Source organism: Bombus bifarius, unplaced genomic scaffold (genome assembly GCF_011952205.1).
Source record: "Bombus bifarius isolate JDL3187 unplaced genomic scaffold, Bbif_JDL3187 scf7180000008166, whole genome shotgun sequence".
In the NCBI taxonomy this organism is placed as follows: Eukaryota; Metazoa; Arthropoda; class Insecta; order Hymenoptera; family Apidae; genus Bombus; species Bombus bifarius.
Window position 1 is genome coordinate 1,456,864 of NW_022884488.1, and position 13,443 is coordinate 1,470,306.

The 13,443-nt window shown below is 32.5% G+C and overlaps 2 long non-coding RNA genes across 2 annotated transcripts; both read left to right on the forward strand.

Moving 5' to 3' along the window:
* The first annotated feature begins 339 nt into the window (after positions 1 to 339).
* LOC117209192 lies at positions 340 to 3,988 on the forward strand. The gene is made up of 4 exons (XR_004487866.1): positions 340 to 606; positions 705 to 1,004; positions 1,119 to 1,444; positions 1,695 to 3,988. It is a non-coding gene; the product is annotated as an uncharacterized LOC117209192 (long non-coding RNA).
* A 7,611-nt stretch (positions 3,989 to 11,599) lies between these two features.
* On the forward strand, positions 11,600 to 12,114 carry LOC117209222. Its single transcript, XR_004487880.1, has 2 exons — positions 11,600 to 11,781; positions 11,872 to 12,114. It is a non-coding gene; the product is annotated as an uncharacterized LOC117209222 (long non-coding RNA).
* The last annotated feature ends 1,329 nt before the right edge of the window (positions 12,115 to 13,443 follow it).

A 13,443-nucleotide genomic window follows, 5' to 3' on the forward strand; every position in this document is an offset into this window, starting at 1 on the left:
TATATATATACTAATGTTAGATACAGACAGCAATAGTGATTAGTTTCACTTTTTCACCGCTTCGTGGTGATAGGGTTTCAACGTTCAGTCTATAAAGCGAGCAAATTTTTATTATTAAGAAAAAGAAACTGATTAAGAGAATTACCTTGTGGAATGTGACTTTTGTGATCCCCTCATTTTTTTTATATGCCATCTGATCAGCAAGATGCACGAATAAAAATTTACAAATTTCTTCCAAATATTGAATCACTTTAAATAGATTATTTTAAGAAGCTGTGCCTTCACATATATTTTTATACATGTAATGATGTTTGTGGGAATTATAAACAGAATTAAAAACAGAATACATGTATATAGATGGAGTTCACATCTGATTTTGGACGAATTAAAGTACTAAGAGTATATAATTCGTATGGATCAATGAATCAAACATTTTTTAAAGAATCATTCGTTTGTAATTTAAGATACAGTCCCATTTAATTAACTGTTTTCACTACATTATCATGTTTTTCAACAATCGCAATATACACGGAAATTTGTTATATTTGATTCGATATTTTTCTTTATTTGTTCGATATTTTACTTTGTGTATACGTTGCGCTCGCGGTAATTACGAAGAAATTATACAAAAATAATAATACTAATGTCATTATTATAGTAAGAATTTTTAAACGTAGCCTAATGCAAATTATTCGCTATTTCAGACGTATATGTAATATGATATAACGCAAATATTTAGGCTGTGCTACTTTACAATACAACTAGATAATAAAAGGTAAACAATGCACGAAAATCATTATCAACAAATGTTGACTGATAAAGTAAAATTTATAGCAATTATATCATTTCGCAAGAAGAAAAAAAAAGAAAAAATACACTGTTTTCTTAATATTTAAACGTATTTAATACTTTAGTTATTTTTAATACGATTGAAAAGTTGGTCCGATAATATATCAACAATAATCTGGTAATTTATCAAAACTAAGCACTCCGCGTTCTACAAGGTATTTATTATGATTTTTATCGCATTATCTTTGTAAATTTAATTACGCCTCTGTTGCTGTGATTTATTATCGAATCCTCTGATATATATATATTACATTTACTATCTATTGCAGACACGTTCTTAGAAGTACCTGGTTTTTATTTCACTTCACAAGTTCTGCAATATTTATTACTCAAGGAAAGGAGGATCTACGCGAAAGTTTTAAAGTAACCACGATGGTCATTAAGAAGCAGGATTATCATCTATTTGTCTCTGAAACATTTTTTAATCATTCCTTTACATTTAAATTCTTTCATCTAACTTTAGAAATATTGATAACCGAAGTATTTATATTTTATAAACATGTTATTCTAAAATCTTATCAAATTTATCATTCAGTCTTATGAAATGAGTAGTACGTGGTTCTCCGATGCAATCCTAAACGATGAGAAGTATTACGTAAATACGTTTTCCGATCCTTTTAATATATATGTATATATAATTAAGGAGAAAAGAAGGAGAAAAGATATATTTAATATATATATATATAATTAAGGAGAAAAGAAGGAGAAATGAGAAAAAGAAATCAAAATTTCCTACAGCTGCTTAAGACAAGAAACTCACGATCAGTTGCCAACTCGAAATCGTGAGTTTCTTGTCTTAAGCAGCTGTAGGAAATTTTGATTTCTTTTTCTCTTTTCTCCTTCAGGTGTAATGCATAATCAGATGAAACATCGTTTACTATAAATATTTCCCATACTGATAACGGTTCTATTCGGAAACATTTTGCATGTGTTCTTTCATTACTTATTGTATAAACTGTGGCTGACGCAAACTGGAAAAAGATTGGTTTAGCTTGTACAAATAATGCACAAGATTAATAAAACAATCCAAAAGGATAAAATAACAGAATGTAATTAAGAAAATCTTTGCAGCTCAGGCAGGTGGCCGTTTCTTATCGTTCAATGCAAATTACAAATTTTCCAATATAACTGGCAGTTTGATTATGGCTTGGACAAATATTGACTCATGACGCCGAAAAAATGTATTTGAAATAATCGTGTGAACAAGCAGAAGATTTTAACTTTTTACCTCGTGGTACAAGATAAAAATTGCAGTACAAATCGACCTAAAAAATGTGTCAATATTAACTTGGAATAAATGCGTCATCTATGACTTCAAGAGAACATGCACGAAAATCACGCTTTCTCACGTTCTTCGGTAAACGATGACGTCAAGATTCGGCTGAAAACAGATTCCTCTGTGTTTTTGGAGATTTTCGGATTAACCGATTTCGTTTTTTTACCGTCCCCGGTAACGTTTAATGAATTCTTGAAGTTTTTCTTTCTACGGAACAACGTTTCGAAGTAATTTCGATAGAAAATCAAAGATCATGCGGTATATTAAAACCCATGTATAACTGCAAATGTCAATATGCCGCATTATCGTTGATCATTAAAGTAAATAGATTTACGAGCACGTCTTACGTTCGTTAAGCTAAAGAGAAGCCATTAATAGTAGGTTGTTATCGAATGTCCACTTCCGCGGGTGTGGTTTATCAGTGAGACATTAGATGCGGTTAAAAATAGAAAGTACTTTGTCATAATACATAGGTATATACGACCGATATATGACTTCGGTATATGCTATGATATTATCTATATTCGAAGATACTGGAAAGATATAGAGATCAAATATACATCCATATGTATACATACAAATTGGCTCCAAAAGTATTTGTACATTTACCATGGAAAATTTTCATGTGCGTGTCATGCGTATTATATAAAACGTTCTGAAATTTGATTAATGCTGCGATGAGACACCACTGATATGACTATATCGGCAAAACTCGAATCCAATTTGAAAATATACATGCATACTTAGAAGTTGCAAGGTATTTACCGTAAACTTATATTTAGTGAAAAGTTAGTATTATGAATAATTAGTAGAAAAATCTTAAGCATATTATAATAGCTGTTACAGTGAATGATAGCCTGTTCAAATATTTTTGTGTCTGCAAAATATATACATCTTGCAATTTCTATATACGTTTACAAAAATCTCAAAGAGAGGAATTCCAAAAATTCAAAATTGTATCAAATAATAGTTATTAATAATCATAATACTTGGGCGTCGTTACAGTGCCAATAAAATTTTGAAATGTTTCGTTTAACACACGTGATAATGTTCATGAGAAGTGTGCGACTACCGCGAGAGCTACACAGTTGCATTTTTTACCACTATCTGCATATGTATCCAGCAATGTGGAATGATTTATTAGATTAATCTCCTCAGAGAAAATGTTATGTTAATGTAAGATTTCATCTCTAGCTACGTGTAAGTTAATGAAATGTAAATTACAAATGGTTTATAGATTAATTTCTTAAAGACTGAAGTTATGTTTATATTACATATGACGCAATCTTTTCTCACTGCGTTAAATATATGGATTGGCATATAACACGTGGATTTTATAAGATATGACTTTGCAAATATTTCCTTTCTATGTTGTTTCGCAAGACGATGACAATAATGTGACAGAAAGGTCGGAAAAGTTCATTAATAATTCATCATTAATTGCTATGTTTTATCCTTAGAATTTGATGGACTTTGAAGTACGAATTCATAACATCATAATAAATTATTCTCTTTGAAATTACGACAACTTTTCATGTCTATTATATTTGTATAATCAGCATCTATGAAGCCAACGTGTAAGATATTTTCCTCCCATTACCCGACTTTTTACGTATTTTTTCACTGTTTAGTCCCTAATGAGTAAATAAATGCGGATTAAGTTGCGATTAATTATATAAAATATACATGAAACAAGAAGGCGAAGAGGGGAATAATAGATCATATCAATTTTTAAGCACAATAGTCTCCAATAATAGATTAAGATAAAACGTCTCTCGAAATTGTATCGATAGTATCAATTAATATTGTATAATACAAAATGTACTCTCTTCTTCTAAAAATAAAATTCGAAGGATTATAGTATTTATTAATTTCAATCGCGTTCACGTTATCAGGCTTTACGCTTCGCTTTCGTAATATCACATTTTTCTAATTATATTTAGAGATACTAACAAACACATAGTACGAAATTTCATGTACCTGAATCTAATTAACTTCAACATAATAAATACAATGATATAAATATTAATAAAAAATTTGAAGGTGCAAAATTGTGCAGAACGCGTTTAATATAAGAAAATATATAAAATATGAAATAGTGTAGTGCTTTGCGTAATAGTTGATGGATAAAACAATTTTTTGTCAAGGCTCTACTATTTCAGTTACATTTTTCAAAATATAAATCTCTGTAAAACGTCGCAGTTTTTCTGTAGCCACTGTTCGCACGAAATCTTTATGTTTGTAAAATGATTACTAAGAGAAAAGGAAGAACACACTCGTTGCGGATAATTTTACCGATGCATGATTCATATAACACAGCTGATTATAGCTGATCTCTGCTAATCATATTGTCGTATAAAGATGGCATGAAAAGTGAATACACACTTCTTTGAAAAAAAGCAGGTAATGAGTTTGTTATCGTTCAACAATGGAAACTGATAAAATCCAAGTTCAAGAGAGAAATCTAACGACGTATACTTACTGGTGATTATTTCCTCGATTGTGTAAAAAAATGAAAATCAAGGGAAGCGAAATCATTAAAGTTATCTACCTCTTTAATTGACTGTCCGCTATCTCTATCGTTCCTTGAAATTTTTATTTATACGGTCTTCTACTATGTTAATTGCCGATAGGTTGAAATCCTAGTTTAGAAAAATAATTTACTTTCAAAGAAGAGGCTTATTAATATGTATAATATAGATAATTCATTCAGATTTCTTTCAAAAGGAATCGTTTAATCGAACATGTCCACTGGCCAGCCTCTTTTTCATCTTATAAAAAATTTATTAAAAATTTCAGGTACTTTCGTAAGCCAACTGTTACGTTTTATGGTTTCATGTATTTATTTGTCCCTCAACTATTCAATATGAATATGAATATGAATATGAACATGAATATGAATGTGAACATAAATATGAATATGAATATAAAATTGATGCAATGAATGAAAAATAATGAATTTATGTAATAAAGTTGAGAGATTAATAAATGTAACGTGGAGCCGCACATGATTCATATTGCCCTCTTGATAAATTGTAACGAATAACTCGAAGAATAATACGAATGATTACCAAGAGAACAGTCAGATAATTTTTTCTCCCGAATGTATTTTCTTTGATTTTTTTAATAACATATTACGATAACGGTTTAATAATAACGATATATCATTTTTATTGTTGTTTCGGTCTCGTATTGCGTTTTTTTCTAGATACCTGTAACTTTTATCTGAATGTGAAGTGGCTAATCGAGTCAGCGGTCTTTCAGATCACATGAACGCGATAAAATTAACCGGATGAGAATTTATCAAGTATGAAATTTTGATAGATCGAGAAATTTATTTTGAGCGATATTTTCAATAGAGTACCTGGAATATGTACATATTCGGGTCATTCCTAATCCGATAAGGAATGTCAATAATTAGTATCGACTGAGGAAACTTACACTTGTATAATTTATGTGGCGAATAGAATAGTAGATGTACGAACTAAAACTAGAGCCAGAAAGATAAAAACCATTGGCTTCTTAATCAATCATTATTTATATCATCGATTGTAAAGATTATCGAAATGGATTATTTTATAATGATTTAGCTTGTTTTTTACTCCAATGTTTATTATTTAATATTTGTATTAACATACTTCGTGCAATTCAGATAAAAATGAAGATTTAGATAAAATGAAGAATCAAATTGCAGCGTAATTGAAGAGTTTTCCAATAAAAGAGCTTGTAGGCGTCTTCTAGCCAAACAGTTAAATTATTTTAAATTTCAATTATTTTGTAAATATAAAAGAGGAAACAAAGTTTTCTAAGAAATTCTTTAAAAGTTCTTCACGAGCTTCTTCATAATTATCAATTTAAAGGTATAATCAAAAAGCTAGAAAGCTTAAAGCTAATATTAAAAAATTATAGCTAAGACTTGAATGTAATTTGGTCAATTTGCCATTTCGCCTCATGGCGAATAAGAAATCTCCTCAATTATAATACACGCAAATTAATTGCGACAGTTTACAAATTTGACAGTTTACGTAACTAGATAGCTTTTACTATTGATAGGATTATTTCGAGATTTTCTTGCTACGCGTACCATATCTTTTTGTAATGGAAAGTTCAACAATGAGTATTAAGCACGCGAGCATGATACGTTATAAGTAAGATACACGATGAAACGAACTCCTTGTAACATAGCTGATAAGTATACGTCGATGGAAATTCCTGGATTTAATTTCACTCTAACGAGATTTTTATGTACACCGGGAGAACTTGGAAAGGGAAAAATAAGACGAACCGTAATATCTGATGACCGTTCGATAAAAAAAAAAAAAGAAATTAATATTTCATTTCTCTTATAGAGAGCACAACCACAGGTGAAAAACATGATAAATCATATTTCTCGTCTTTTATAGATGAGCAATATTAAAATTGAATAGGTTGCCAAACAATTTCATATCAAAGCTGTGTTTGCGTTTGATTTTGGGATTAAATATGTGTTTTTCTTATCCTCTTACATACTTAAGACGCATTAATAACAGCAGTTACACGTAGATTCCCATTAATTTAATTGAAGCAACATGACAATTACACAAACATTTAATTCTTAAAAATCACTGTGGATCTATCACCTATTTTCAAAGGATTTATAAGCATCATCAAATATACGAGATCACTCGCTTCTTCAAATGTGTATTTCGCATTAAAATATAACTTTTTAGCCACAAAATAACACAGAAGTGATGGAAACTAAGGAAAGTAGCCTTATTATATTTTTTTGCCCTTTGATCTTCATATACAGGCATGCAAGAGTATTTAAACGTTCATTGTGGAAAACTTGTACATTTTAAAATTTCATTAACACTATATCGAGACACGATTGTCATAATTACATTACCGGTTATACGTAGTTGGATACTTCATGACGTTAATTTAAATTGAATGCCTTGCAATGCCTTTATTTTTTCATTATTTTATTATAAATCTGTTAATTCGTCTGTTAATTCTTCCGTGTGTTAATTCGTATGTGGCTTACAATGTAAGACATTAAACAAAGTAAAAATTAGACTTTTGCAACAATCGCAACGAGTAGATATATTAATCCTTATGATAGGCAGTGTATATTGGTAAAATTTAAACTCTATCAAAAACTGAAAAAATTTCAAAATTTAAACTCAATCTAAAAATTTATATAAAAGTTACAAGACATTTACTCCAAACATATATCCAATAAAAAAAATTAAACGTATTAAATACGCGTTAAAAATGGTCCCAATATGGGATATCTGAAGATATATCGAATATCTTGCGCTAATTATCTATAACGACAAGGCAAATGATAAACATCGTATCGCAAAAAAATTAAGCTACTCGTCGGTTTCATCAGAAAGCTCGAAGCAATCATTATTACCTTGGTCATAGAGCGACGTCAATTATGCAATTTTTCTTTCGCTCGGTCCCATCAACGGAAACTAATCATCGGACGATCGAAGAGCCGCTATCATCAATTTGTAAACAAATTCCCACGACCGTGAGCCATCGTTGCATCGAATTTAATATCACAGCCTGGTATTACCACGCACAGCGTGCTTCTTTATATTTTTCAACACACCCAAGCAACTGGTAAATATAGCGCCGCATAGAACGATCGGACTTTTGTTGTACCGTTTCAATGGGCTGCTTCGTTAATTCGACGTGCATGTCCATCAGATACCTATCGTCGATTCTTCTTTTAAAAACGTTTTCTGAAAAATTCTTCTCTCTTCCCTTTTTCAGAATGAATTTTTGTGAAATTTTCGATAATGGCGAGTTTTGCTTGTTCCTTTTATTCGGATTATTTTTCATTCGTCCCCGAACGAGGTCGATGAGACTCGTTCGAGTTACGAGGTTTATTGTTAGATCGGGGTGTATTATTAATTCAGCCATCGTTCCAGATACGACATTAAGGAAGAACGAAATGAGTTTCTTTGTTTCTTTTTTTTTTCTTTTTTAACTTAACTTCATTTATCGGTAAGTATACATCGTAGGATTACATTGATAATAAAAATTAACTGGACCGTTCGCGTAATAATTCACTGGGTTTTTCTATGGCTTATAATTTTCCTTTCTTATCGTAAGCGTTGACTGTAGTTAGTCACGGAAATATCTGTACACTCTTTAGAGTAGAATAACTGTTGAAAAATTGGACCAAACGACTTGAGCTTTCTTGAGAAGCCAGAAGGATTAGTACCAGATAACGTGTAAAAGAAATATTGAAAAAATTTAAACAACATATGTTGGACATTTATATCAGTTATATACATACTGAAAGTTTCATCGAAATCGGTTAACGTTACTATAAGTTTGCTGTTCTTCGCGAGTTTTAGCCTGTAACTGCAATAAATTTGCAGAATATTTTCGTGACTGACTGTACATGCGATGACTAATAGAATTTGAACACATACAAAACTGCGTTGGGGGCTTCGTTTTGAAAATTTGTGAGGTATGCGTAAATTCGTTTGATTCTCAGCTAGACAGGAGTAGATAGTCGATGATCTATAATCGATGAATTATATTACATATGGAAATATAATATCAAAAATGTAGAATAACATCTTTTCATTTGAAGTCTCATTTTTCGATCAAATCTACGTCTACTTGGACTAATTCTTGGCTAACATATCTAAACTTCATTTTCCCCAAAACGAGAGTGTAAACAACAAAATTTTATTCTTCATTTTCAATTTATTTGTGTAGAATAATTTCCTATCAGTTGTCCATTTCGGTCCAGCCGACAATTGGTCAAATTCACGTACCCTGTACCTCGTAAATTTTCAAACTCGATTTTTTCAAACACGAAGCCTCCGACGCACTTTTGTTATATTTGATTTTCGTCTTGCATATAAATAATCATTTGAATCGTCATTATGTATTTTCTTCGGGATAGTATATTTGAAGAAGAACAAACTTATTTTTACATTGTTTTTAAATGTTTCAAATAATCGAAAATTATCTGCTTTTAACGAGTATTCTTCAATTACTGTAGTGTTGCCGCGACTGGGGTAAGTCAACGGCAGTTTAGATTTGGTTCTAGTAAGCGGGCTATGGATCAAGCAAGTGGCACTGCGGCGAGTTCGATTCTTTCCGCGCCAAACGAGATACGCAATCAACTGGTAGATAGAGTACGCGGTGTTTACAATGCTTTTAAGACGCACCTTGTAAGCAAATATGCAGCGAAGGCCATGGTAACAGAGGCGCAATGAATCTATTTTCATTTCGCATATGTTATGCGTTTGCGCGTGCTATGAAACCTAATAATAAAATTGAAGAAAGACAATGAAGCTCGTTGAAACGGTTGGCAAACATCGGCATGCCTTCATTGATAGAATGGAATCAATCGCATTATTCGAAAGTGATAGAACCTCTCCTCTCTTTGTGCGCGTATCTTGAGAAATTAAAAAGAAATTGATTCTTTTCTAAAATGTGTACAGATTAGATTACCTCGAGTGCAAAACCTAATTCATCGATCTTCTGTTACACATAAATGAAAAATCTCTGTTTTTTAATTAATTTCTCAAGCTTTCGAGCTTCTTTAGATTTACTTCGAAAGTATCAGCAGCAAGAGTAGACTACACGTACACGCTAGAAATTGAAAACAAGAGTGGGCGAATCCCAGTTACTCAACAAATCGAGCAATTTATTAAAAATGTTTAAAAAACGTGAGCATAAAATATTCAATGCAACGACCGATTTCGTTATGTTATCTAGGTTTGTTTTGGAAAAAAGAACCAGTTCCTGCACTTTTTCACGATTAATACAGCTTACTGCAATAACGTAAGCTTGCATCGAGAGAAGATATGGCTTGGTTCACCTTTGTCCTCGGTGCCTCGTATAAATTCAAATTGAAACGTTAAAAGAAACGTAAAAGTAAAAATGCACAGAATGCGCGTAATATGCAGGCATACATACGACAGAAGCAAAGTACAGTATCCGTTATGATATTTAGTAGGTGAAACAAATCTTTGCGTCTTTAGTCCTTTAGTATCCTTTAATCTTTAGTTCTGTTCATAGAAATATCAATTTGCATAAACATCTATCCAGGTCTAAATATAACTTATTCTTATACGTATATTCTAATATGATCTATTTTTAATCAAGAATTTTTAAGGCACTTCAAAATTATTACTTGCGAGTTGATACCAAGTGGAAACTAACGTTTGCAGAAAATATGCTGTTAACGTGCAGCAACTTATCTGACAGGTGCATAAGTTATTGTTAATGATCGGACGTATACGGTGCATCAGCGTAGAATGTTTCGCACGCCGTTCCGCAAACAAACTGATTTAGACGGTGTACGTGAGCGTCGTGCGAGATGGAAACGGGCCACAGCGAAATTAGCATGAGAAAACGTTCTGAAGCGGGATTGAAATGTACGGTCCGACGAGTGTAAGTCAATGTGACGAGGAGAATCAGCGGTTGTCGAGAAACGAGATGTCATGTGTATGCAGCATCTTTCTATCAAGGTGATACGTTCTGCACATGTACATTTTCGAAATGCAGAATGTGTAAGAAAAAGGAAAAGCGTAACTGAATATAGTACGACCAAGATTAATGATAGACACGTTATTTCTGCTTAACTTTAAATGGAAATGTTCAGTTGACGTCACTATGTAGTCCTTGCATTGTTGGTCTTTATTATATTTAAATTATCCTACCATTTCTTCTTAGAATGGATTAAAATAAAAAGGAGAATTAAGAATGGACAAATGATCGAATTCCTTCGCTTTATAGAGGACTATCGTGCAGATGATCGTATTTTCGAATAATTAGTGAAAAAAAGCGAAGGATTTTATTAAATGTATAAGTAACGATCCCACTTTTATTTTTTAACTTCAACTTAATATCGATGTTGTATTTTTCCCTCTGTTACATTAATCTGTACGCGTGTACGTTAATTTCTCCATGATCCTTTGAATATTTACGTATAACGTTTTTACTTTTCAAAGCGCCCGTGATTTATATTGGATCATTATCATTAAAAACTGGTTGAAAGTGTATACGTAATTTGTATGAATAATTTTTTTATGAATAACTCAAAACATGATACCTAGGCAAAGAATTCTTTTATTCGCCAAATATTATACTAAGTAGGTATTATACATTCTGCGGATTTCAGGAACTTCCAAATTTCTATGAATACACAAACATCTACGATCCATATAAAATATTCTAAAAATTTCCATATATTTTTTGTTTAGATTAAAATAACAGAGACGTAGAGATCCTAATCCTCTGCATAGTAAAGCAGAGTAAACGTATGACTGCGAGAATTTTAGAAACCTGTTTTATTTTAATTTTTCTCCAACTATCAACAGATATCCTAACATGTTTCACGCTGGCCGATAACGATAAGCGATATACGGTCGATATACTATTTAATTTTTTAGCAATAAAATGCTTCCTGATAATGTAGCATTAGCAACAATACGTCCAGTCTAGAGTGTTAGCAATTACAAAATCAATTACGATTTATGATGCAATTCTCTTGACTCATTATCACAACCGGTTACGTTACACCAGACGTGTCCGGGACGAACAATCGAGATCTAATCAAAGTTCAATAATTGGAGGCGGTTCGACGATTTCTTCGCGGAAGGAAGCCCCCATGGCGAGGGTGGACAATACACAAGGTGTGTAATGACTCATCTCTAGCGTGGATGTATCGCGTACTATGTCAGTAACGGCAGAATACATCATACGAAATGTGAGATGCTCGTTAGTCTCGTTCCAGGTGGCTCGTTATCGCTGGTAGCAGTGTGTCAAGTATCACATAAGTTAGCCTCAACGCGTGACACTCGTGTAATACCTAGTAAAGGCAAAATTATGAAAGAACCTCGGGATTCGATAAGAAGGAAGGGAGAGAAAGGGACGAGGAAGAACAGATTCGTTCGATGATGTGCGGTGAAAGATCCATTGACACGACGACCCGCTTCTTCGAATTTGCGAATCAAGCCGGATGCATCTGAAAGAGACGATGCACTTTGATTTTTGTATATGCGCCGAGCATACGGTCGATGCAGCGCGTTAAAAAAATATTATCAAGCGGACAGTGAGCTAAATTGACTGAGACGACACGTAGTTAGTTACGAGTGGATTTAAAGAATTTGCAATCCTTTTTTATTGCTTGCGACGTATCGTCGTTTACGTAATAAGAAAATTATCGAACCTTCTTATTTAGACGAACAATCTTTCATTACCGGATTATTCTAAGAAATTTAGACATTGATTAGCCTTTGCGTTTACTGGTTCGTTTTACATAGACGTTCAAAGAAAAATCTATAGGAATAAATCTTCAGTCGTTAACCAGTAAAAAATAGTCTCATATAAGTGTTATAAAACTGCAGAAAATTAAATTTGCATAATACTAGTCTTTAAAAGGTCTACGTCGCGACTATTGATCCTCCCTGTACGAATAATAGCTCAAATCACGCGATACAATATACATACGCTTATAAGTTAATACCTGTCTGAATCGCTTCCAGGCTAATATTAAACGATCGATGGAATCGATAACCATCACGATTGAGTCATTCGGACATCAATTGACTACATAAATTGAAACGTACAGGAACAATAACGTTTCAAACATTGTCTTTTAAATTTTTCTTACAATTTCCTATTACATATTTGCATAATCTTGTTGCAATAGATAAATAGATTTGAGGTATCATTCGTTTCTCAAGAATTGTACATTAATGTAGTTATATAAAACGTTGATGTACGTACTTATGTAAACAGTAAGCTGCGATGAAATTAAGAAATTAAGAGAAAACGAAGTTAACCCCAGTTTAATCAGATTGGATGTTGAGATTGTTGAGGGGCTCGATTGTTGAGCATTATCGAAGAAACAAAGAAGACAAGCTAACACGACGAAACGCGCTGCACAGAGAAGATTAGATCCTGGAAGTCTGCGTGTTCAACGAAAATTATTTAACGTGGAATTAACAGAAACGCGGATATAATCTGCGTCCCAGTGATGAGATTATGGTAATACAACTTGTTTGCTGCTCGACGTGCGGTGACAGTTGGATTTAACTGTCCTTTCAGCGATAGAATTGTAAATGGTAAAAATCAGCGTGTATATGCCTTTAAAAACGTGATTCTCGAAATTCGAAACATATACAGGGTGGTTGGTAACTGGTCGTACAAGCGGAAAGGGGGTGATTCTACGCGAAAAAAGAAGTCGAAAATATAGAATAAAAATTTTTTTTTTCTTTTAAATTTTTCCATCGAGACAACGATCTACAGTGAGATCCGTTATAACGAGACGTGATAAAGTGCACGCGTACCGA